Source organism: Cyprinodon tularosa, unplaced genomic scaffold, assembly GCF_016077235.1.
Source record: "Cyprinodon tularosa strain WSP-4 unplaced genomic scaffold, ASM1607723v1 ctg229, whole genome shotgun sequence".
NCBI lineage: Eukaryota > Metazoa > Chordata > Actinopteri > Cyprinodontiformes > Cyprinodontidae > Cyprinodon > Cyprinodon tularosa.
In genome coordinates, this window is record NW_024038856.1 from 1,252,770 (window position 1) to 1,263,477 (window position 10,708).

The window sequence follows — 10,708 nt, forward strand, 5'->3', positions numbered from 1 at the left end:
TGAACTTTTTGTGCTGACTCAGGAGCTGAGGGGCTTCTACTTATTTATTCATCTGGTCTGTTAAACTACGCTAATAAACTTGTGATGAAATTTAAAGTTCAATTCATTTCAACTCAGTTCATCCAAGTGGATACCCATTCCCTCTCACAGCACTTTACAAGGACAATTTAACCAGATCATACAGTCGGATTGGTTAAAGGTTTTGCTTTTTTTTTGCTTTTTCTTTTTTTTTCCTGTCTGGCAATGTGGCAATAAGAATAATAATCTTGATGTCAAAAAGAGCCCAATAGATTTTACTTTCACAAGTAGAGCAGTACAGCTTTCGCCATAGTGTTCCACTTGATTTATGCATGTAAATAGGTTTATTATAAATCATGCAGGAAGTATTTCAGTTTATATGGACACTGCAATGGAAAGTAGAACAGGAAAGAAAAAACAAAAGGAGACCACCTTAACAAACCATAATGCATGCCTGAAGGAAAAACAAAAAAATAAAACATACATCAACTTTCAGATTTACACACAGGAGGTGGTCTGTTAGAAAGGAGAAAAGATGAAAGAAAGAGGAGATAAAAGAGAGACAATGATAAAATGTCTTCGGTCTGCTTAATCACCTACAAAGAGAGATGTAAAATGAACAGCAGAACCAAGGGATATAGTATAACAGATACAATTAAGTAACACCTTGATACCATCAACGAAGTATAAGTCGCATTATTTGATCTGACTTGTATACTGTGGTAGCTGAAAATAAAAATATGGGCTTTTTGTATGGAAGTGAATCTTTAGGTACCTGGAACCAAGCACCTGTATTTGTTAGTGAGAGTGCACTTGTGCATGTAAATTTTAATCTAAGGAAAAAAACTCAATAATGGTTGTGAAGAGAGCCAAAGACCCCCCAGAGATCCAAGGCAAAAGTTTTGCATTTAAGGAAACCCAGCCGATTGCATTGAGCCTTTGACTTTGCAGGATACGCTTCCCATGGATGAGCATGTGGTGAAAGTAGACATTTGCTTGCATTTGGTCTTTGATTCTACAGCAATCTTCACAATGAGCATGCATGAAAAATCCCCTTTTGAACACGAAGAAACCTCAGGCAACAGCAAGAAACCTTTAGTGAAGTAAAAAAAAAAGGAACTGATGTAAAAAACAAAACTATATTTACTGTTATAGTTAGACTATTATAATTTTTTTGCTGCCTTAAATTCTTATTGCTTTCCAAATTTTTTGTTTGTTTGTTTTTGTCTTACCTTGTTTTGTTTTTTGCATTACCTTTCCTGGATCAACTTGAGATTGATTTTTACCTCTGATGCACCCTGTCATTTTTTTCTTTTTAAATCCCCCATCTCTCTGGCCCACAGAAGTGAGATCCCCTCCTGTTTTTGCCATTATGCTCTCCTCCCACCCTGTGGTAAGGCGGTGAACCCCCGGCCGGAGGTATAAAGGACATGATTTACAAGGCTTCTTGGTAAAAAAAAAAAAGAGAATAAAAAAAATCTAACTTTTCCAGCACAATGGTCTTTTCCCTAAATTACAGCTTTAATTCCCCCTTTTTGTCCAGAAATATAGAGGTCAGAATACAGTGTGGTCTAATTTTGTTAGGTTGCTAAAGTGCCAAAGTTTATTTCAGCTGGAGAGGAAGGCGGTGATAAAGCTGGTTGTGGTTTCCTCCATATGTGCTCTGGACAGAGTCACTGGAAGATCAGAATCAGGGAGGAAGTGGGAGCAACTGCTCTGTATTAAAGCTCAAGGCTGCGGTATTGACACATTGTAATGCTACTTTTAAGACAAACCATGGGATGTCATGTTGTAATTAAATGTAAGCTGGCTTTTGCATTCTCTTAGACAGTTTTTTTTTTTTTTTTTATGCATGGTTACAACCTGCAGCTTAGTGCAAATTTCTGCTGTAAGGGGGGCCTTAGTCAAACTTTTCAAAGGCAAAAGCATGTTTGATCAAGAGCAGATAAATTAGTTATCTAAAATTACCTATAATCTTTATAGGTTTTGCTTTTGATGTTTTTTTGTTTTTTTATTTTGTATTGTCAATGGGCTTTTAGCTCCGCTATACCAGGCAAGGCCACATCCCTGGAGTGGTTAGGTGTCCATGGAAGAATGCTCAACCAGTCCACATTTGTACTGCGGACTTCAAGAAGGTATTGGACCTTGTCTCTCATTGTTTCCTGTGGGGGGACACTTCAGGAGTATGGAGACAGGGGCACTTTACTAGGAGAGGGGCCTGGATGCGGACCTGCCTCGTCAGGACCCAGACCTGCACTTTCAGGACTCTGGCTGCAGGGCTTTATTTATTTTTTTTATTTCTTGCACTTTTAGTTTATTTGAAGACTTTTAAAGTGAAAGCTAGCGCCGATAAACTCCCCACGAAGCTAACTTCCTTTCACAAACAAGTGTTGTTATGCAGGAAACTTATGTACATGCACAATTTTACTCCCCACCATCTCGTATCTTGAATGATAGATACGTGCTACATAGAAATAAGTCTCGGTATTTGGATGGCTGGATGAAAGATAGCATTTGGTCTATAAGACATTTTCTAACGACAATGGTGATTGTCTGTCCTATGAGGAGTTTTGCTTACTGTATACTTTAAACTGCTCCTATGCTCGGTTTAACACTGTCATAAACTCTAATCCACCTCAAACACGTGCTGCGCGCTATTCCAAAGGCTTTGAATACAACTTCCTGAATAAATTTCTGCTCCTGACTGTGCATGAGACCCCATTTTGCAGGTCTGCAACGAAAGGTCCTGACAGTACAGGTCTGGGTGGAGAGGGACAGTGGAGAGAAAAAGCTCCCTTTTAACAGGAAGTAATCTCCAGCAGAACCAGTCTCAGTGTGAGACTGACAGTGCCGCCCGGCTTGCCTACTGTGTCTAAAAGTGGCTTGCAGCAGTGATCCTGACTGACACAGCTCATTGGCTAATTTGTATCATGTGTAGCCTGGTTCCGAACACTCTGGAGGGCTTTACCGTACAAACAGGAAAAGTGGCGCAAGTGGAACTAGACACTGTCATCTGACAACAAGGGGTAATTTATAAATGTTTTAAATTAGGATGGGTCCGGTGACCTCTGCCATAGACCATAGCTTTAAGACCTTTTTGCTCCAGTTTATGGATCGAAAAGTTGTTCTAGTGAACGAAAGAAGACTGCTCGTGTTTTTAAAATCCCCACTTGTGTCACACAATGTTTTTGCTGTAGAACATGTCATGCTGGTATATGTTTGCTTTAAGTAGGGTGACCAGAGGTCCTCTTTTTCCAGGACATGTCCTACTTTTCATACCTAAAAAAATGGCCAGGGGAATTTCAAAATCATCCGGGATTTTGGTCGACTACAATGCAGCATGTAGTCGAAACACATTGGGCACTGGAACCGAGCCGTCAGCTCTGGGGCCGGTCCGGGTACCTCGGCGGAAAGGGACGGAAATAGGAATGTAAACAATTTGTGAAGTTCTGATTTTTCTTCTACCTCCCACAAACTTGTGTTTGTAACTATTCAGGATTAAAGTAAATAGTATAACAAGCCTGTCGTATGTGACATGGAAAACACCAGTTAAGGCTGTGGATGTATTGAAATAGAATACAAAAAAAACTGTCTCACACAGAGTCATGCATGCATTTTATTTTAATTAATAATATTCTACTGTTTTTATATTTGTCCATTATGCATACATGCACACAAAATCTTTCTCCACCGTCTGGCACTGTACTAACGCCTCCACTGTGGCGTCCTCAGATATTAACAAAAAAAGGCAACCAAAAAAAAAAGTTTGGCACATGCTACGTTCCTAATTGCAAATGCATTTCATTTTGCACCTTCTTTGAAGGCCTCCTCTGCTCATACAAACTGGTTGCACATATTTTAAGACGGGAAAACCTTCTGCAGATCAGGCCCTTAGAGTGTATGTAGGAGTCGCAGATCTAGTGTTACTTAGAAACCTTGCTCCCTTGAGAGAAGACAGAAACTCCTACTGAATTAAATACTGTAAGACTTGATCCAAGCGTGGCTCATAAACCTAACTGCTGGACTGTGCCTCAGAGTCAAAACCAACCACAAACTGCAATGAATCTGAATCTTCTTGCATAACCACAACAAACAGACAAGCTCTGTAGGTCTCAAACAGATTCACATCTGATTTAATATTCAGATTCATAATCGTCCTTTGGAATCCGGTTTCAATGGGAATTTTACCACCGTAATAAAACACCAGGTTCATCCAATATGGACTGGCCTGGTTAGCAATGGTACTCATTTAGCCAAAAATATCACATCACCAGTCAAATACACATCCTGATTATGTGAGAGTACACATAGCCATGGTTGGTGAAATCCAACAGCTTGTTGCTATTAAGTTCTGTCTGGTATTAATATTAGCTTAGTGTCCATAATGTACGTCTCATGTAGCTTTAAGCATACCTGCCTTTACTGTTTTCAACAAGTCTGGGGAGGAAAAGGGGCTGAGTGACATCGTAGTTTTGCTCCACTAGCTTTTATTTTTTTTCATAAGAAAAACATTGCATGCCTAAATCAAATCAAAGTATATATATATATATATATAAATATTCACACAACATGTCATCTCAAGACATTGTACAGAACAAATACACCAAGTTTTTTTCTCATTAAACATATACTGAATTCCATATAATCACATAGACACAATTGAATCCTTCTTATAAAACATTGCAATGGAAAAAAAGTTTTCAATCTCAAGCCCCTGTCACACCGTGATGATTTACACCAGCGTATGCCTGACGTACAAAAACTCTTGCAAAAATGCTGGCATACGTTTGAAAGTTACGGTACCTTTTCTATAAGTTATGAGCACGCTGAAGTATGCTGGCACACGTCAACATACGGTGAGTGTGTCGATAAATTTTGAGCATGCTCCAAATTTTCTGACATATGCCCGTGTATGGTCATACGTGGGGCATAAGTTACAGGTAAATCCAAACATGAAAACAAAGTCCAAACAAACCATAAACCAGGAATCAAAAAATCCAAACATGAAATCAAAGTCAAAACAAACCAGAAAGCATGGAGACATCAGGGGGATACTATCACGAGGAAGAAGGCTCAGAGAGACGGAGTTGGAGGAAATTAGACGAGGAACCAGCAAAGAAGAACTGCACAGAGATACTATTTATAGGAGACTGAAACAAAGAGAGGGCTAACGAGCAGATTGGGAGCAGGTGTGAACAGAGCAGAAACAGGAAAGGAGCTAGGGAAAAAGGAGAACACAAGAGGGTAGCAGGGGAAAACAAATAAAAACTTGAGAACTGAAAATAACCAGAAAACGCAACAAAATAAGAAAGAAACCACTAAAACTAGAAAACATGAAACAAAGTAAAACTAAATACACAAAAGAAAACCAAGACTATAACAGAATCTGTGAACGACCTCATAGTTTCTTAAAGGAGGCTTGCCCATTTACATGGATTACTGATACCTGGTTAGATATTCTAACATTTCTTAAAGCTACAGTGTGTAATAATTACAGGGATATACAGTCAGAAATGTAATATATTATACATAACTATGTTATTTATCATCATCTACGAGCTCAGCCTCTTAACCTTAATATTTGCATTGCCTTAGAATTCGTTATTTATAATTACATAGGAGCGGGTCTCGCAGCCATGGAGGCAGACATCTTTGCGCTACGGCAGCGCAGAGCCAACAAACTAGCAATTGCGAGATCGCCCATTACGCTCGAAAGTAACTACGGCAAGTTGAGAGAGATGAACTGAGACGGTACTGAACAATAGATGGCAGTATTATGCCTGAGAATACTATCTGTAAAATTATCTATGTAAACAAACCTCATCACTTGAGAAGGTAGGTGATGCGGACGTCGTGGAAGACATTTTGTCCCGTAACGCTCGCCGTACTGTTGGGGGGGAGAAGCGGTGGGGGGGAGATGTTCATGTTGCTGCGGTCTGCAGTCTGGACGTTAGATGTCGCTAAAAATTACACACTGTAGCTTTAAGCTTGGTTTGGCCTTTGTGAAATAAAGTCAAGGTTACCCTTAACAAACCATAATGCATGCCTGAAGGAAAAAAAAAAAAACATACATCAACTTTCAGATTTACACACAGGAGGTGGTCCGTATTTGATCATTGAAATCAGGTAAATCTGCCCAATAACATTAAACTGCTGCGCATCTTTCATTTGCAATGTGTGCAGTCAACTGCTCTTTTCCTTCTCCCTCTTCTAGCAAATGAAAACTGAGACACAAAAATCAGGTAAAACAAAATATGTAATCTAGTACAAATTTCTGATATTAGTTTTGTATCACATGGGCATGCATAGTGAATGGTTTTAACTTTTTAGAGAGTGTTTTGTTTATGATTTCAATCATAATGTGTGGGAGGATCAGCAGGCAGAGAGCTGACTCTAAAGAAGGAAAAACACAGCCGATACCATGCAGCATAAATATACTCTATCCAACCCGTTAAAAAAGACTGCAGTCAAATCAGCAGATTTGTACTTCAGAGAATCCTTGTTTCTGCCATGGCTTTGACCAAAGCTTCCTCATAAAGCCATTATAACTCCTTAAGGTAAAATTTGGAACAGATCAGACAGGCGCTTCTCCCCTCTCCAGCTTTGTCATACACCATTTATCACAGGCACAGTGAAGGAAGAGAGCAGCTGGGCCTTACTTTATTCTAATAGTTCAGGCTGCACTGTCATTCTGATATGTGTCCCAGTGGATCCTTTTATGATGAAACTACTTAAATATCAAGTCATTTTCATTTACAGTAATGCAAACAAGATATAGAAAGGAAATGCTAGGTTTTCTATGTAGATAAATCTAGCAATGTAGTTAGTAACTACCTCCAGCATGCTCCTGCTGCACTTCCTTTTCAGAAGGATGTACTCACATTGGGCACTTAGTAGCTGTCTAATTCTCGGCCGCCAGCAACCAGGACATGAACCATGAAATAACCTAAAATTACCAAACAGACAAACGGAAAAAAAATAATGATCTAGCCCCGATCACTCGGGCTGAACTGAATATAAAGAACAGGCGCAGTGGGGCAAGTGGAAAAGATGAGTGGAAATTAAGAAACGGACAGAACTAGGCAGGTAAGTGAAATTAACAATTAGGTGAAGCTATGAGGCAAGATCATGACAACAATAGCAATAAGTTGTTAAGGCCAATTTATGCTTCTGAGGCATAGCCTCTGCACCTCAAATCTGTCTCTGTGCGTGACCATGCCATCTGCGCAGAGGTTCTGCAACCGACGTCGTGCACCTCAAAAAAAATCCTGACGACGCGTTGGACGGTCGCAAACCGTGCACAGACAAAAAACAGCTGTCATTGGTCCTCGGTATGCCTTTCCGGCTGTCTATTTGGTCGTCCTTCTCGATTCGGTGCCGGGCGCACCATTTTTAAAAACCGAGGAACAACTACAAAGAAAGAATATTCTTAAAATATATAAAGAATAATCAAGGAGGTTCAAGAGTACAATCTGTAGAAGTTCTCGAGTTCTCGACTAGGCTCCCCCTTGTGCTTTGGCAGGAAACTCCTGTGTGTCCCTAGAAATTCCAGAGCGATGGTGTAGAAGCATACCAGCAAAACTGGTTCGCGACCAGACCCAAACGACGTTTGAGTGTGCAGTTGCAGAAGTCTAATCTGCCCTTTACATTCATGCGGATTTTGCAGTTTACCTTAGTTAATTAAATAACATGCTGCTGTCATTTTCAGACATCTCTGATATTGCTGCTATTTTCAAATATCCATTAGTGTAAAAATGTCCATTGCTGTATATTCTGTTATTTATGCCCCAGGTGTTTTATATTGTTAAAACACTTTACAGTACAGTATTTTATTGTTTATCTTTTAACTCTTTACTTTTATGTTATTCTTATACATTTTTCTAAGGTCCACATTTGTGTGACAATGCTTTCTATAATCCTTTTGTTTCTATAAACACCAGAATTTTCATATTGGGACAATTAAGGGATTTTCTATTTGTTATTTGTTGTTCTGGCAGGTTGCTGTTTAAAACACTGGTGGGGTTATCTCAATGTTTTGAGACACCGGCAGGGTCAGCACTGGCAGGGTCGTATCATTTCCACGACCAGCATTTACTTCCACATTGAGTTTGTCAGTTAATCTTAATTTCCAAGACAGCTATCTTCTGTGGAAGCCTGTCCATGTCCTGTGGGGTGAAGGGAGGCATTTGTTACTGACGTGTCCTTCTCTGTGGTGTGATCAAAATGTTTAAAAAGTAGCCCAACTAGAGAATGCTTGAATTAAAAATAGTTTTTCTAACTTTCTGTCACTTTGTCTAAGAGATGAGGTAAAAAGTAAGAAAAATGTAAGCAAGCGAAGAGCAAGGGAAAGATGCGTCTGAGCAGGCAGAGATGGATAAGTAGCAACCTACCAACACGCCTGGAACAGACAGACAGAAAAAATAAAACTTTTGACTTCCTCTAACTAGTGATGGGACATCTGAAGCCTCCGAGGCGTGTGCTGAATAAAAAGGGGGCTTGTCTAAAGAAGTCCCTCTTCCGTGCTTGTGTTGTCTTGTGGAAAACCACATGACTGGTGACAAACAATACGTCACATTACTGTTAACACTTCTTTTCGTGTGTCGGATTTCAAATTAAAGTGCAATAAAACTTGCTGAGTCTTGGGTCTGTTAAAGGTATAGTGGAGGATGTTCTTTTTCCGGGTGCATCAACAAAATAAGTGGTCCTCCAAATTGTCAATCATTCTGGTGATATGTTTACGCCAGCAAAATAAAGGAAGACTAGGTTTAATAAAGTGTGGTTGCACACTTACTGGTAGCAGTTTCATCATTAGAACTTACTTTGTGTCATTGGATATATAGATTTTTTTTTTTTTAAGTGTTGTTTGGAGCTTGTCTACAGTAATGACACATCATCAATTCGCCGGCATTACAGAGCCATACATGAGAAATCATACACTACAGACAGACCCATGCCCAAATATAAAATGTTTTGTCCTAAAATCATTTGACTCTAAGGATAGTGCCTAAATTGAATTTACTGTTTAAACGGTTAAAATTAGCCAACGATGAAACCGCCTTAAACCAGACACCGTCAAAAAAAGTCCTATTTGTTTATAAAAATAACTAACACCAAAATACTCATCAACCAAAATCTAACATTTTTTTCTGTGATCAGCAATGACAGTCTCACACAGGTGAAAGAGACTGAATGCAGTTGGAAGAATTAACTTCTCTCATGAAAGAAAGCATACAGTCCATCATCTTTGCAAAAATAATTTCCATTTCATCTATCAAAATAATTGCCACAGACAGTCAACATATTAGAAAAAATGCTTTTGGTATAAATTTTAATAGCCAACTAAAAACTTTATTTTGACAATACTGCAAACATTGCTGTTTTTTGTTTTTTGTTTTTATAAGAGGGCTGTTATAGTGTCTGTGCTCCAGCACATACTTATAGTGAGCAATGAATGAAGCACAAATTAATGAATCTTTAGGCAAAGCATTGGGTTGGTAGCTTCAGTGCTTCATGAGGCTTCATTTGGCCATCACTACCTCTAACAAACTTAATGTCAGTGTGTCAGGTTTGGTGGAAGCCATTTGGGGACCCAAATGCATATATGAGGAGGCAGAAATATGTTCTTGCAGATTAGATTCAAATGCAGATGGCAACAGAAGCACAAATCCTGGACCAATAAAAAAGAAACCAAAACCAGGAGATGCCAGGGAGAAACACACATGAGGAGCAAAGCAATGAGGAACTGCACACAAGGTGTATATATGGGAGACAGAACAATGAATGGGCTAATCAGCTGATAGGGAGCAGGTGTGGATAGAAGTAACTAGAAGGGAGCTAGAGGAAAGGAGACTTAAAAGGGGGCAACAAAGAGTAACTCAAAAAATACAACACTGCTTAAGTATTACTAGAAAACAACTACAAAGACACAAAATGGAAAAGAGAGCATATGAGCAACAAAGCAGAATGACATAAATAACGGAAAACTCAAAAAGACACTTAGATAGAAGTTCACAAAGGTAAAATCATGATACAGTGAAGCCTAATTTAACTCAAACTAAATTCAAAAGTAGGTAAAATCGCAAATTTATTTTGTAAAAAGCAAGTTGTGCTGTTTGTAACTAGTAAGTGAAAAAGTCTAGAACCACCACTGGGTTTTAGGCGATGAATCCATTCAAAGCTCATTTCATTGTCAGGATACTGATAGCTTAAACAGCAAGTAAAAAGCCAGATCACCCAGGTCACTGCGATGCCATTTGAGAGTGAGATTTATCAGATAATACAACTGTTTAAAGTATTGTCCATCAGTACATAATTCTTGCCGTCTCCATACAATTTTTAATTGTATGTCTGCCACAACATTCAGCCATAGTTGAATACAGGTGCTGGTCATAAAATTAGAATATCATGAAAAAGTAGATTGATTTCAGTAATTCCATTTAAAAAGTGAAACTTGTATATTATATTCATACATTACATACAAACTCATATATTTCAGATGTTTATTTTGTTTAATTTTGATGATTACAAATGACAACAAATGAAAATCTCAAATTCATCATATCAGAAAATTAGAATATTGTGAAAAGGTTCAAAATTGATGGCCCCTGGTGCCACACTCTAATCAGCTAATTAACTCAAACCACCTGCAAAAGCCTTTAAATGGTCTTTCAGTCTAGTTCTATAGGCTACA